Genomic DNA, 14977 nt, shown 5'->3' with positions numbered 1-14977 from the left:
CAACCATACGCTTATTTATACATTCATATCGCCACCAATCTCACCTCTGTTGACCATCCTGAGTGATCCTGTCCGCTGCCTTTCTAGAGTCCCATATCAGTCCCTCCTCTGTTCTTCTCTTTCTTAGTTCCTCCGAACCTCACCGTGCCACGGGGCAAATCTCCGCTGGTGGCACGTGAGGGTGAGACTGTGGACTTAGAGTGCCTTGTTTCAGGAAACCCAAACCCATCATCCTGTGGTCGCGCGCAGATAAGGAGGTGCCGATGCCCGACAGCAGCATGCAGATGGAGAGTTCTGACGGCGTGCTGCGCATCGTCAATGTATCGCACGAGATGAGTGGATCTTATCAGCTGTCAGACCAGCCAGTACAACGGCTTCAACGTCAAGCCCAGAGAAGCTGTCGTCGAGCTCATAGTTCAATGTAAGATACGCATGTGGGGTGTTTATGACTTTTTCATTGGATGGTGAGCTGTGTGAGTTTATAGGCGCAGTCTTATGCTGATAATGCTAAATAAGCAGACAGTGTGTCAGGTCTTGCAAGGCAGTAGTTCACCCAAAAAGTTGATTCTGTCTAAACCCAAATTGACTTTATATCTGGCTTCACACTAGGGGTGTAAAAGAATATGATATTGTATCTTATCGCATCGATTTGGCGCTCTCAATTCGATATCATATGTATCATACGATACATAATTAAATACATGAGGGTGATTAAAACCAATGAATGCAACACTGAGAGCTGCTGAAACAGACTGGTCAACTGAGCAACTGGTCTGCGTAGGCGATGAGCTGGAAGTCCGATGGCAAGCGGCTGGATTGTAGCGTTACAGCTTTTCTAATTTGCTAAACAACGGTGTCATGTCCTGGTGCTACAGTATATCAAACATGTCCTTTTATTTACGCCGGCATCACCATGGGTGTTCTAGATTAAGGAACTTCTGCACTGACATCAGGGATTCATCTGCATGTTCTAGATTAAGGAACTTCTGCACCGACATCAGGGCTTCATTTGCATGTTCTAGATTAAGGAACTTCTGCACCGACATCAGAGCTTCATTTCTAGATTAAGGAACTTCTGCACCGACATCAGGGCTTCATCTGCATGTTCTAGATTAAGGAACTTCTGCACCGACATCAGAGCTTCATTTCTAGATTAAGGAACTTCTGCACCGACATCAGGGCTTCATTTCTAGATTAAGGAACTTCTGCACCGACATCAGAGCTTCATTTCTAGATTAAGGAACTTCTGCACCGACATCAGGGCTTCATTTCTAGATTAAGGAACTTCTGCACCGACATCAGGGCTTCATTTCTAGATTAAGGAATTTCTGCACCGACATCAGGGCTTCATTTCTAGATTAAGGAACTTCTGCACCGACATCAGGGCTTCATTTCTAGATTAAGGAACTTCTGCACCGACATCAGAGCTTCATTTCTAGATTAAGGAACTTCTGCACCGACATCAGGGCTTCATCTGCATGTTCTAGATTAAGGAACTTCTGCACCAACATCAGAGCTTCATTTCTAGATTAAGGAACTTCTGCACCGACATCAGGGCTTCATCTGCATGTTCTAGATTAAGGAACTTCTGCACCGACATCAGAGCTTCATTTCTAGATTAAGGAACTTCAGCACCGACATCAGGGCTTCATTTCTAGATTAAGGAACTTCTGCACCGACATCAGAGCTTCATTTCTAGATTAAGGAACTTCTGCACCGACATCAGGGCTTCATTTCTAGATTAAGGAACTTCTGCACCGACATCAGGGCTTCATTTCTAGATTAAGGAAATCCTGCACTGACATCAGGGCTTCATTTCTAGATTAAGGAACTTCTGCACCGACATCAGAGCTTCATTTCTAGATTAAGGAACTTCTGCACCGACTTCAGGGCTTCATTTCTAGATTAAGGAACTTCTGCACCGACATCAGGGCTTCATCTGCGTGTTCTAGATTAAGGAACTTCTGCACCGACATCAGGGCTTCATTTCTAGATTAAGGAACTTCTGCACCGACATCAGGGCTTCATTTCTAGATTAAGGAACTTCTGCACCGACATCAGGGCTTCATTTCTAGATTAAGGAACTTCTGCACCGACATCAGAGCTTCATTTCTAGATTAAGGAACTTCTGCACCGACATCAGGGCTTCATCTGCATGTTCTAGATTAAGGAACTTCTGCACCAACCTCAGAGCTTCATTTCTAGATTAAGGAACTTCTGCACCGACATCAGGGCTTCATCTGCATGTTCTAGATTAAGGAACTTCTGCACCGACATCAGGGCTTCATTTCTAGATTAAGGAACTTCTGCACCGACATCAGAGCTTCATTTCTAGATTAAGGAACTTCTGCACCGACATCAGGGCTTCATCTGCATGTTCTAGATTAAGGAACTTCTGCACTGACATCAGAGCTTCATTTCTAGATTAAGGAACTTCAGCACCGACATCAGGGCTTCATTTCTAGATTAAGGAACTTCTGCACCGACATCAGAGCTTCATTTCTAGATTAAGGAACTTCTGCACCGACTTCAGGGCTTCATTTCTAGATTAAGGAACTTCTGCACCGACATCAGGGCTTCATCTGCGTGTTCTAGATTAAGGAACTTCTGCACCGACATCAGAGCTTCATTTCTAGATTAAGGAACTTCTGCACCGACATCAGGGCTTCATTTCTAGATTAAGGAACTTCTGCACCGACATCAGGGCTTCATTTCTAGATTAAGGAACTTCTGCACCAACATCAGGGCTTCATCTGCATGTTCTAGATTAAGGAACTTCTGCACCGACATCAGAGCTTCATTTCTAGATTAAGGAACTTCTGCACCGACATCAGAGCTTCATTTCTAGATTAAGGAACTTCTGCACCGACATCAGGGCTTCATCTGCATGTTCTAGATTAAGGAACTTCTGCACCGACATCAGGGCTTCATTTCTAGATTAAGGAACTTCTGCACCGACATCAGAGCTTCATTTCTAGATTAAGGAACTTCTGCACTGACATCAGGGCTTCATTTCTAGATTAAGGAACTTCTGCACCGACATCAGGGCTTCATCTGCGTGTTCTAGATTAAGGAACTTCTGCACCGACATCAGAGCTTCATTTTTAGATTAAGGAACTTCTGCACCGACATCAGGGCTTCATTTCTAGATTAAGGAACTTCTGCACCAACATCAGAGCTTCATTTCTAGATTAAGGAACTTCTGCACCGACATCAGGGCTTCATTTCTAGATTAAGGAACTTCTGCACCGACATCAGGGCTTCATCTGCATGTTCTAGCTAAAGGAACTTCTGCACCGACATCAGAGCTTCATTTCTAGATTAAGGAACTTCTGCACCGACATCAGAGCTTCATTTCTAGATTAAGGAACTTCTGCACCGACATCAGGGCTTCATCTGCATGTTCTAGATTAAGGAACTTCTGCACCGACATCAGGGCTTCATTTCTAGATTAAGGAACTTCTGTACCGACATCAGAGCTTCATTTCTAGATTAAGGAACTTCTGCACTGACATCAGGGCTTCATTTCTAGATTAAGGAACTTCTGCACCGACATCAGGGCTTCATCTGCATGTTCTAGATTAAGGAACTTCTGCACCGACATCAGAGCTTCATTTCTAGATTAAGGAACTTCTGCACCGACATCAGAGCTTCATTTCTAGATTAAGGAACTTCTGCACCGACATCAGGGCTTCATCTGCATGTTCTAGATTAAGGAACTTCTGTACTGACGTCAGAGCTTCATTTCTAGATTAAGGAACTTCTGCACCGACATCAGGGCTTCATCTGCATGTTCTAGATTAAGGAACTTCTGCACCGACATCAGAGCTTCATTTCTAGATTAAGGAACTTCAGCACCGACATCAGGGCTTCATTTCTAGATTAAGGAACTTCTGCACCAACATCAGAGCTTCATTTATAGATTAAGGAACTTCTGCACCGACTTCAGGGCTTCATTTCTAGATTAAGGAACTTCTGCACCGACATCAGGGCTTCATCTGCGTGTTCTAGATTAAGGAACTTCTGCACCGACATCAGAGCTTCATTTCTAGATTAAGGAACTTCTGCACCGACATCAGGGCTTCATTTCTAGATTAAGGAACTTCTGCACCAACATCAGAGCTTCATTTCTAGATTAAGGAACTTCTGCACCGACATCAGGGCTTCATTTCTAGATTAAGGAACTTCTGCACCGACATCAGGGCTTCATCTGCATGTTCTAGATTAAGGAACTTCTGCACCGACATCAGAGCTTCATTTCTAGATTAAGGAACTTCTGCACCGACATCAGAGCTTCATTTCTAGATTAAGGAACTTCTGCACCGACATCAGGGCTTCATCTGAATGTTCTAGATTAAGGAACTTCTGCACTGACATCAGAGCTTCATTTCTAGATTAAGGAACTTCTGCACCGACATCAGGGCTTCATTTGCATGTTCTAGATTAAGGAACTTCTGCACCGACATCAGAGCTTCATTTCTAGATTAAGGAACTTCTGCACCGACATCAGGGCTTCATCTGCATGTTCTAGATTAAGGAACTTCTGCACTGACATCAGAGCTTCATTTCTAGATTAAGGAACTTCTGCACCGACATCAGGGCTTCATTTGCATGTTCTAGATTAAGGAACTTCTGCACCGACATCAGGGCTTCATTTGCGTGTTCTAGATTAAGGAACTTCTGCACCGACATCAGAGCTTCATTTCTAGATTAAGGAACTTCTGCACCGACATCAGGGCTTCATCTGCGTGTTCTAGATTAAGGAACTTCTGCACCGACATCAGGGCTTCATCAGCGTGTTCTAGATTAAGAAACTTCTGCGCCGACATCAGGGCTTCATCTGCGTGTTCTAGATTAAGGAACTTCTGCACCGACATCAGAGCTTCATTTCTAGATTAAGGAACTTCTGCACCGACATCAGAGCTTCATTTCTAGATTAAGGAACTTCTGCACCGACATCAGGGCTTCATTTGCATGTTCTAGATTAAGGAACTTCTGCACCGACATCAGGGCTTCATCTGCGTGTTCTAGATTAAGGAACTTCTGCACCGACATCAGGGCTTCATCAGCGTGTTCTAGATTAAGAAACTTCTGCGCCGACATCAGGGCTTCATCTGCGTGTTCTAGATTAAGGAACTTCTGCACCGACATCAGGGCTTCATCTGCGTGTACTAGATTAACGAACTTCTACACCGACATCAGGGCTTCATCTGCGTGTTCTAGATTAAGGAACTTCTGCACTTACATCAGGGCTTCATCTGCATGTTCTAGATTAAGAAACTTCTGCACCGACATCAGGGCTTCATCTGTGTGTTCTAGATTAAGGAACTTCTGCACCGACATCAGGGCTTCATCTGCGTGTGCATTACCAGTTTATGACTATGTAATGTTCTTTAGATTGCATAACCTGTTGATCCAATGTCTAGCAAATAATCCTTGAATTATTTATCCAACAAGAAATAAGGTCTTTACCTTATTAGTTAAGAGAGAAACATCATTTTATCTTTCCATAAGATTAAAGCAATACAGCGCAACCACTTCAATCTGACAACAGAACACAGCTGCACACAAAACAGAGACCAGAATTTACTAAACATGTCTGAAGAGTTTCAAGTCCAAGAATTGATGCATTTCTATGCCCAGCCTTATTTTGTGAATGTTTTTGGACCAGTTCACGGCAGATTGAGTTACCCGCGCAATGCTAAAAATAGAAAACAAGCAATTGATAGACTGTACCGTCGGACAAAAACTCTGATGACCATTGAAAATATAATTTGTTTTGCGTGTTGTTTGCCGTCAGATTAGGATACGATATGACTGTGGCATCCAGTAGCCCCCTCTATGTTTCTGATTGATTTCTGAGTACTTTGTTCAAAAAAGTAAGTCTGGGCATAGAAATGCATCAATTCTTCAGAGGGGGGCGGGGCCGGGTCAGAATATCACGCGCCCGGTCCCCAATCGGCCTGATGAGGCCCGAGAGGGATAAAGGCGGCCGGTGACGATGGTTCGAGAGAGAGAGAATTACGGGCATGTCCGTCATGTGTGTGTTTATGTTTGTGTGTTTTGGTTTTGAGTTTCATTAAATATTATTTATATACTGACAAGCCAGTTCTCGCCTGCTCCTTGCCCATCATTTAACTGTGTTACATTGGTGCCGAAAGGCCGGGAAGGAGGAGGGATGCCCATTGCAGAGTCCTCGGCACTGCCGTCCACCCAGGGAGTGCCGCTGCCATCTGCCGGGTGACGGAGTAGCCTGACCGCCCTGATGCGGGGAATGGCCGCCTACGGGGCAAGTGGGGACTGGATACCCCGACCGCCTGGAGCGATGGAGCTGCTGCCGGGGCGGAGGAGTGCCCTGCCGTCCCCAGAGACGCGGAGGGGTCGAGGGAGACCGCTGTCCGCGAGGGAGGAGGGAAGAAACTCTCCGACCACCGGAGTGGTAGGGCCGCTGCCAGGGGCGGAGGAGTGTCCCCATTTGCTGCCAGAAAAGCAGAGGGGCGTTCTGCCCACTGGGGGTCGAAGGTTTGAATCCGCCTAGCCGGGGTTGGAGCGGCTGTCAGTCCGCCTGAGTGTGGAGGAGTATTCGAGGACCACGCGAGGGTGAGAAATGGTGAGTGAGCTTTTTCTCTCTCTCGAACCATCGTCACCAAACGCCTTTATCCCTCATCGCCTCATCAGGCCGATTGGGGACCGGTTACGCGATATTCGGCCCGCCCCTCCGCTCCACATACCTGTTTTTAGATTTAAAAAAGCGTGTTTTAGCTGAACGCCCCAATGACACAAGGGGACTGTGTGAACTGTTGCTCTCGTGTCCTATCATGAACGCACACAGGAGATCAACGGTCACTGAACATCTTCACTAAATAACACATCAGATTTCAGTTTCTCAGCAAATCTTATCGTGTGCTTTTATAACAATCATGAGTCTCATGAATAATTAATTAGATGTTTGAATGATACTTTTGTGTCCTTTTGAAGCTTGAAGAGTTGGTCACCATAAACTGCCATTGTATGACATCACTGAGCACAACATTTATCCACAATTTCCCCCTTTGTGTTGAGAGACAGAAAGAAAGTCATGTAGGGTTACAACAACACAGGGGTGAGTAAACAATGACTGAATTAGCTTTTTTGGGTGAGCTATCCCTTTAAGTGACATGTGATCGAAAAATCACCACATACTTCGATGTCTACTACATACTCAAAAGACAGGGAGTCATGTGATTGTGAGAACATTATGTCTGAATTTTAATGTTTGGTTAAATTGACCTTATAATGGTGTTTTGTCAGCTCAAAGTTCACATGTGTGTTTTCATTTTGACGTACAGACCGCGGAAAACCAGAACTTTTCAAAACTCATGTAAATGTATATTCAAATGTTTATTAATAGTTATCAATGTTTTGTTTGACATGTAAACACACTGATGTTTTTCACTGTGTTTTGAAATGCCTGCAAGAATTTTCCAAATACCACCATCATCTCCTCACACGAGGTCTTTCCATTTTCTCCGAATGTCAATATCTGTTCATCCGAAGCAGCCGGGCTTGCATACTCCACGAGCATTTAGTGAAAAGTACGGCTGGTTTTCAATAGCACAGAACTCAAGAGCCGCTCTGAGCGGCAAACACTCGTCCACGTGTTCTTCAGCTGAAGGGAGGAATGCTCTTTAAAGATTCCCAGCATGCAAATTATATTGGATCGCTGCCGCCATACACACGGTTCTCAGTGTGAGGGTGTTATTAAAGAGACGCAGCTGTATGCTTCATTTATTAGTATGTTGAAAATCCATTCATACGTGTGCCATTCACAAACAGACAAACACCTAATTAGCAACTAGATACTTTATGCTGACTGTAATTAGGGATTCATCTGCAGAGATTTGATGGGAAGGCTTATATTCGATGCTGTCATGCTGTGTAAATGTTCTGGTAATAAGAGGTGAGCTGCAGACATTACTGGCTGTGGATTTGAAGTGTGAGTTCACACTAAGATAGAAAGCGTCTCTGGTGAGTCATTGTGCAGAAAGTGTGAAAATAAGGAGAATGGCTTTCTTGAGTTGAAACGTGTGAATGGGTTTGGCCTGTGTGTTCAACATTCGATTCTACCGGTCTCGCTGCATTCAAGGATTTTGCTCTCAGAAAGCTTCAGTATTATTTGAGTCATCTGAGGAGCACAAATGAATGAAATAATGAGAAAGTTTTGCAGGATTTTGTGCAATCAGAATTAGTTTCAAATTACTTTTTAATCTCCAAAGATACAATGTTGTTCTGCATTTAGATTCAAGCGTATAACTCAGATGATGATTTTCATGGAAAGACATGCAAAGAATTTTCCTTCATCCTGTAAGATATGTGACAGCTGTAGACTCTACAAACCGATATCAAAAATGTGTCCACGGGCTGCTATCTTTGATGCTTTTGACCTGTCAATAATTTTGCATGATTTTTTTATTTATTTATTTTTTATCCCCAATTTGTAACGAACAGTTCCCGCTACTTAGTAAGTCCTCGTGGTGGCGCGGTTACTCGCCTCAATCCGGGTGGCGGAGGACGAGTCTCAGTCGCCTCCGCGTCTGAGACCGCCAATCGGCGCATCTGATCACGTGACTTGTTGTGTATGACATGCGGAGACTCACAGCATGTGGAGGCTCATGCTACTCTCCACGATCCACACACAACTCACCACACGCCCCATTGAGAGAACCACTAATCACCACCACGAGGAGGTTACCCCATGTGACTCTACCCTCCCTAGAAACTGGGAAAATTCGGTTACCCCATGTGACTGTACCCTCCCTAGCAACCGGGACAATTTTGTTACCCCATGTGACTCTACCCTCTCTAGCAACCGGGACAATTTGGTTACCCCATGTGACTCTACCCTCCCTAGCAACTGGCCCAATTTGGTTACCCAATGTGACTCTACCCTCCCTAGCAACCGGGACAATTTTGTTACCCCATGTGACTTTACCCTCCCTAGCAACCGGGACAATTTGGTTACCCCATGTGACTCTACCCTCCCTAGCAACCGGTACAATTTGGTTACCCCATGTGACTCTACCTTCCCTAGCAACCGGGACAATTTGGTTACCCCATGTGACTCTACCCTCCCTAGCAACTGCCCAATTTGGTTACCCCGTGTGACTCTACCCTCCCTAGCAATCGGGCCAATTTGGTTACCCCATGTGACTCTACCCTCCCTAGCAACCGGGCAAATTTGGTTAACCCATGTGACTCTACCCTCCCTAGCAACCGGCCAATTTGGTTACTCCTTGTGACTCTACCCTCCCTAGCAACCAGCCAAATTGGTTACCCCATGTGACTCTACCCTCCCTAGCAACCGTGCCAAAAATGGTTACCCCATGTGACTCTACCCTCCCTAGCAACTGAGCCAATTTGGTTAACCCATGTGACTATACCCTCCCTAGCAACCGGGCCAAAAATGGTTACCCCATGTGACTCTACCCTCCCTAGCAACCGGCCAATTTGGTTAACCCATGTGACTCTACCCTCCCTAGCAACTGGGACAATTTGGTTACCCCATGTGACTCTATCCTCCCTAGCAACCGGGACAATTTGGTTACCCCATGTGACTCTACCCTCCCTAGCAACTGGCCCAATTTGGTTACCCCATGTGACTCTACCCTCCCTAGCAACCGGGCCAATTTGGTTACCCCGTGTGACTCTACCCTCCCTAGCAACCGGGCCAATTTGGTTGCCCCATGTGACTCTACCCTCCCTAGCAACCGGGCCAAAAATGGTTACCCCATGTGACTTTACCCTCCCTAGCAACCGAGCCAATTTGGTTAACCCATGTGACTATACCCTCCCTAGCAACCGGGCCAAAAAGGGTTACCCCATGTGACTCTACCCTCCCTAGCAACCGGCCAGTTTGGTTACCCCATGTGACTCTGTCCTCCCTAGCAACCGGGACAATTTGGTTACCCCATGTGACTCTACCCTCCCTAGCAAGTGGCCCAATTTGGTTACCCAATGTGACTCTACCCTCCCTAGCAACTCGGACAATTTGGTTACCCCATGTGACTCTACCCTCCCTAGCAACCGGCCCAATTTGGTTACCCCATGTGACTCTACCCTCCCTAGCAACCAGCCCAATTTGGTTACCCCATGTGACTTTACCCTCCCTAGCAACCAGGACAATTTGGTTGCTAAGGAGACCTGGCTGGAGTCACTCAGCACGCCCTGAATTCAAACTCACGACTCCAGGTGTGATAGTCAGCGTTAATACTCGCTGAGATACCCAGACCCCAGTTGCACTTAATTATTGAGGCTTAATGCCATTTTTATGCCATTTTATAATAACAGTTGCCAGCTGAGGGCGCCATTTTGCTGCTGTTATTTTAAACAACCGTTTCTGCACAATGCCGGTCTCAATAAAGCTCATTTGTTTTCTTTGGTGTGTGGGGATTTGGAAAGAGGGGCGTGGCTAATCCAACGGCTCAGTCTCATGAAAGTGGAACGGCTAATATCGCTTGCAGCATCTTTAATTGAAATATGGCTAGGATGATTGTTAGTAAATTGTGGTCAATAATGGTTGAATTGACCCTCATTGTTGGAAAATATCATTAAATCTTGTCAATGCATTTTTCATGTGCTGATTTCTTTCTCTTATTTAGCAGAATTGGGAAATGTGGTTATTTTGCATCGTTAAATATTGGGGTTGATCTTCATTTCAGTTCATTCATCACATGGAAATGGAAAATGAGGTTGGGCATATTCATTGTAGGATATAGTTTCTCATGCAGTGTGTTCTGTTACTGCATATTTGGGCTAGTGCACGTCATTCCATGTTCCAGAAAATTTACATAATGTGAACCATACACGTACTTCATCAACATCTGTCAACAAATCAGATTGGAGCATTCTACAGCGTTTTATATTTCTATACAAAAGTGATTGATCAAATGGTGTTGATTCAACCTTTTAAGCTCTGGAGAAAAAAATACAATTGTCAAAATATTAATAACTGCAGTCTTGACCAAGACAAACTGGGTGTCGTTTGAAAGATTAGAAGTTCTAATTTACAATGCATGAAGACATTATGACCAAAACTGGTCATTTTTATTTACGTTTTATTATTTATTAATAATTTTGCACTGTACATATTATTATAATCGGTAAAAAACATCAAACTGATCAAATATTCATGTGTCATATGTTGTTGGAAAGATCTCAAAGAGTAAAATACAACCAGCTGATTAGTTTTACTCACAGAGGAAAATATAGTGAGTAATAGTTAAATATATGTCTTTGACAATTATGTTGGTGTTGCTTATTTGCCAGGTTTTCACTTATTTTGCTAACCCTAACCCCCTAAAAAAATTTAATGAACAGAACAAAACATCACATATGATTATTTAGAGTCTGTGATTATCTTTCAATGGAGTCCACACACAAGATAATCAGATGTATAGATCATTAGATAATCCACATGAAGCACAATGTTACATATGACCACCAGGAGATGGCGCCAAATACACGACACAGACTCAATGATGACTCAAATGACACAGAATGAAACTCATTCTGTGAAATCTCATGACTAAAATCATGTGTGCATGCTATGCAAACCTTTAGTCATTGTTGTGTTTGCATGTGTAATTAGTTCTTATGTACAATTATTATCTTTTATTTGTTTGGTGATGTTTTTGGAAAAATTTATTTTTGTTAGACTATAACTTTTGATTTCTTTGTCGGAGTGACACAACAATTTTCTCAGATCTAGTTGAGATGACTGAAACAAAACAAAAGCAGTTTGTTGGAGCTGCCTTATTTACACCCAGAGATACACTGGTGGCCAAATGTTTGGAGTAATGTACAGATTTAGCTGTTTGGGAAGGAAATTGGCACTTTTATTCCCCAAAGTGGGATTCAACTGATCTCAGCTTAAAGGGTTCAAATAAATTACAATCTTTAAATCAGATCATACTGATTTATTGCCGTAGCATACAAGAGCTTGCACGTATTGATTTGTGTTTCAATTTAGTTTCTTTGTCTTTGTTTTTTGGCTGGCAAGTTTTGTTTTGTGTTTCTTTCATTTTAGTCTCTTTGAATTGTATGTTTTGCTTGTTTTGTTTGTTTCTTCTATTTATTTTTTTCAGTTTAGTTTTATAATGAGTGGTGGTGTAGTGGGCTAAAGCACAGAACTGGTAATCAGAAGGTTGCTGGTTCGATCCCCACAGTCACCACCATTGTGTCCTTGAGTAAGGCACTTAACTGGTCATCAGAAGGTTGCTGGTTCGATCCCCACAGTCACCACCATTGTGTCCTTGAGTAAGGCACTTAACTGGTCATCAGAAGGTTGCTGGTTCGATCCCCACAGTCACCACCATTGTGTCCTTGAGTAAGGCACTTAACTGGTCATCAGAAGGTTGCTGGTTCGATCCCCACAGTCACCACCATTGTGTCCTTGAGTAAGGCACTTAACTGGTCATCAGAAGGTTGCTGGTTAGATCCCCACAGTCACCACCATTGTGTCCTTGAGTAAGGCACTTAACTGGTCATCAGAAGGTTGCTGGTTCGATCCCCACAGTCACCACCATTGTGTCCTTGAGTAAGGCACTTAACTGGTCATCAGAAGGTTGCTGGTTCGATCCCCACAGTCATCACCATTGTGTCCTTGAGTAAGGCACTTAACTGGTCATCAGAAGGTTGCTGGTTCGATCCCCACAGTCACCACCATTGTGTCCTTGAGTAAGGCACTTAACTGGTCATCAGGAGGTTGCTGGTTCGATCCCCACAGTCACCACCATTGTGTCCTTGAGTAAGGCACTTAACTGGTCATCAGAAGGTTGCTGGTTCGATCCCCACAGTCACCACCATTGTGTCCTTGAGTAAGGCACTTAACTGGTCATCAGAAGGTTGCTGGTTCGATCCCCACAGTCACCACCATTGTGTCCTTGAGTAAGGCACTTAACTGGTAATCAGGAGGTTGCTGGTTCGATCCCCACAGTCACCACCATTGTGTCCTTGAGTAAGACACTTAACTGGTCATCAGGAGGTTGCTGGTTCGATCCCCACAGTCACCACCATTGTGTCCTTGAGTAAGGCACTTAACTGGTCATCAGAAGGTTGCTGGTTCGATCCCCACAGTCACCACCATTGTGTCCTTGAGTAAGGCACTTAACTGGTAATCAGGAGGTTGCTGGTTCGATCCCCACAGTCACCACCATTGTGTCCTTGAGTAAGACACTTAACTGGTCATCAGGAGGTTGCTGGTTCGATCCCCACAGTCACCACCATTGTGTCCTTGAGTAAGGCACTTAACTGGTCATCAGGAGGTTGCTGGTTCGATCCCCACAGTCACCACCATTGTGTCCTTGAGTAAGGCACTTAACTGGTAATCAGGAGGTTGCTGGTTCGATCCCCACAGTCACCACCATTGTGTCCTTGAGTAAGACACTTAACTGGTCATCAGAAGGTTGCTGGTTCGATCCCCACAGTCACCACCATTGTGTCCTTGAGTAAGGCACTTAACTGGTCATCAGAAGGTTGCTGGTTCGATCCCCACAGTCACCACCATTGTGTCCTTGAGTAAGGCACTTAACTGGTCATCAGAAGGTTGCTGGTTCGATCCCCACAGTCACCACCATTGTGTCCTTGAGTAAGGCACTTAACTGGTCATCAGAAGGTTGCTGGTTCGATCCCCACAGTCACCACCATTGTGTCCTTGAGTAAGGCACTTAACTGGTAATCAGGAGGTTGCTGGTTTGATCCCCACAGTCACCACCATTGTGTCCTTGAGTAAGGCACTTAACTGGTAATCAGAAGGTCACTGGTTTGATCCCCACAGTCACCACCATTGTGTCCTTGAGTAAGGCACTTAACTGGTAATCAGAAGGTCACTGGTTCGATCCCCACAGTCACCACCATTGTGTCCTTGAGTAAGACACTTAAATGGTAATCAGAAGGTCACTGGTTTGATCCCCACAGTCACCACCATTGTGTCCTTGAGTAAGGCACTTAACTGGTAATCAGAAGGTCACTGGTTTGATCCCCACAGTCACCACCATTGTGTCCTTGAGTAAGGCACTTAACTGGTCATCAGAAGGTCACTGGTTTGATCCCCACAGTCACCACCATTGTGTCCTTGAGTAAGGCACTTAACTGGTAATCAGAAGGTCACTGGTTTGATCCCCACAGTCACCACCATTGTGTCCTTGAGTAAGGCACTTAACTGGTCATCAGAAGGTCACTGGTTTGATCCCCACAGTCACCACCATTGTGTCCTTGAGTAAGGCACTTAACTGGTAATCAGAAGGTCACTGGTTTGATCCCCACAGTCACCACCATTGTGTCCTTGAGTAAGACACTTAACTCCAGGTTGCTCCGGGGGGATTGTCCCTGTAATAAGTGCACTGTAAGTCACTTTGGATAAAAGCGTCTGCCAAATGCATAAATGTAAATGTAGTTTCTTCGAATTGTATATTTTGTTTTGTTTTGTTTGTTTCTTCTATTTAGTTTTTTCAGTTTATATTCTTTGGCTTACATGTTTTGTGTTTCGTTTCATTTTTTGCCTTGCACGTTTTGTTTTGTGTTTCTTTCATTTTCGTTTCTTTGGATTGCAAAGGAATGTTATTTAAAGTGTAAGTGAAGCTTCACTCTGAGGGTTATTTTCAGTTAGCTGAAATAGCAGAATAATTCTTACAAAGGCACATTAGGGGGTTTAATCTACACCTGTATAATAGCTGACATTGGGAGTTACAGCATGTTAGGTGCTGGTGTCATTATTTCCTCCCTATTAGAGAGTCGTTCTGCAGGCCTATGTTTCTGGCATACGGATCATTCTTTGCAGGTTTTCTCAGGTAGCTTTCACCGCATGCAGTGCCATTTGCCAGCGGGCTGCAAGCAATTGCTTTTGGTTTTAATCTGCACCACAAAGTCACATTAGTAACTCATTGAAGAGCTGCGCTTCAGTTCTCTTCACATTATAAACTTCAGCAAATCAACAGCTTTG

The 14977-nt window shown here is 44.3% G+C and overlaps 1 protein-coding gene and 1 pseudogene across 2 annotated transcripts in view; both read left to right on the top strand.

Annotated features, from left to right (window-relative positions):
- The window catches only part of LOC127621861 (MAM domain-containing glycosylphosphatidylinositol anchor protein 2-like), a 286776-nt pseudogene that overhangs the window by 127934 nt on the left and 143865 nt on the right, over positions 1-14977 (top strand).
- Positions 1-14977, top strand: part of LOC127621889 (mitochondrial basic amino acids transporter-like) — a 236701-nt gene that overhangs the window by 180604 nt on the left and 41120 nt on the right. The window lies entirely within an intron of this gene.

This window comes from Xyrauchen texanus, chromosome 28 (assembly GCF_025860055.1).
Source record: "Xyrauchen texanus isolate HMW12.3.18 chromosome 28, RBS_HiC_50CHRs, whole genome shotgun sequence".
In the NCBI taxonomy this organism is placed as follows: Eukaryota; Metazoa; Chordata; class Actinopteri; order Cypriniformes; family Catostomidae; genus Xyrauchen; species Xyrauchen texanus.
Note: the sequence above shows the minus strand (reverse complement) of the source record. Positions and strands in the feature narration are given on the sequence as shown.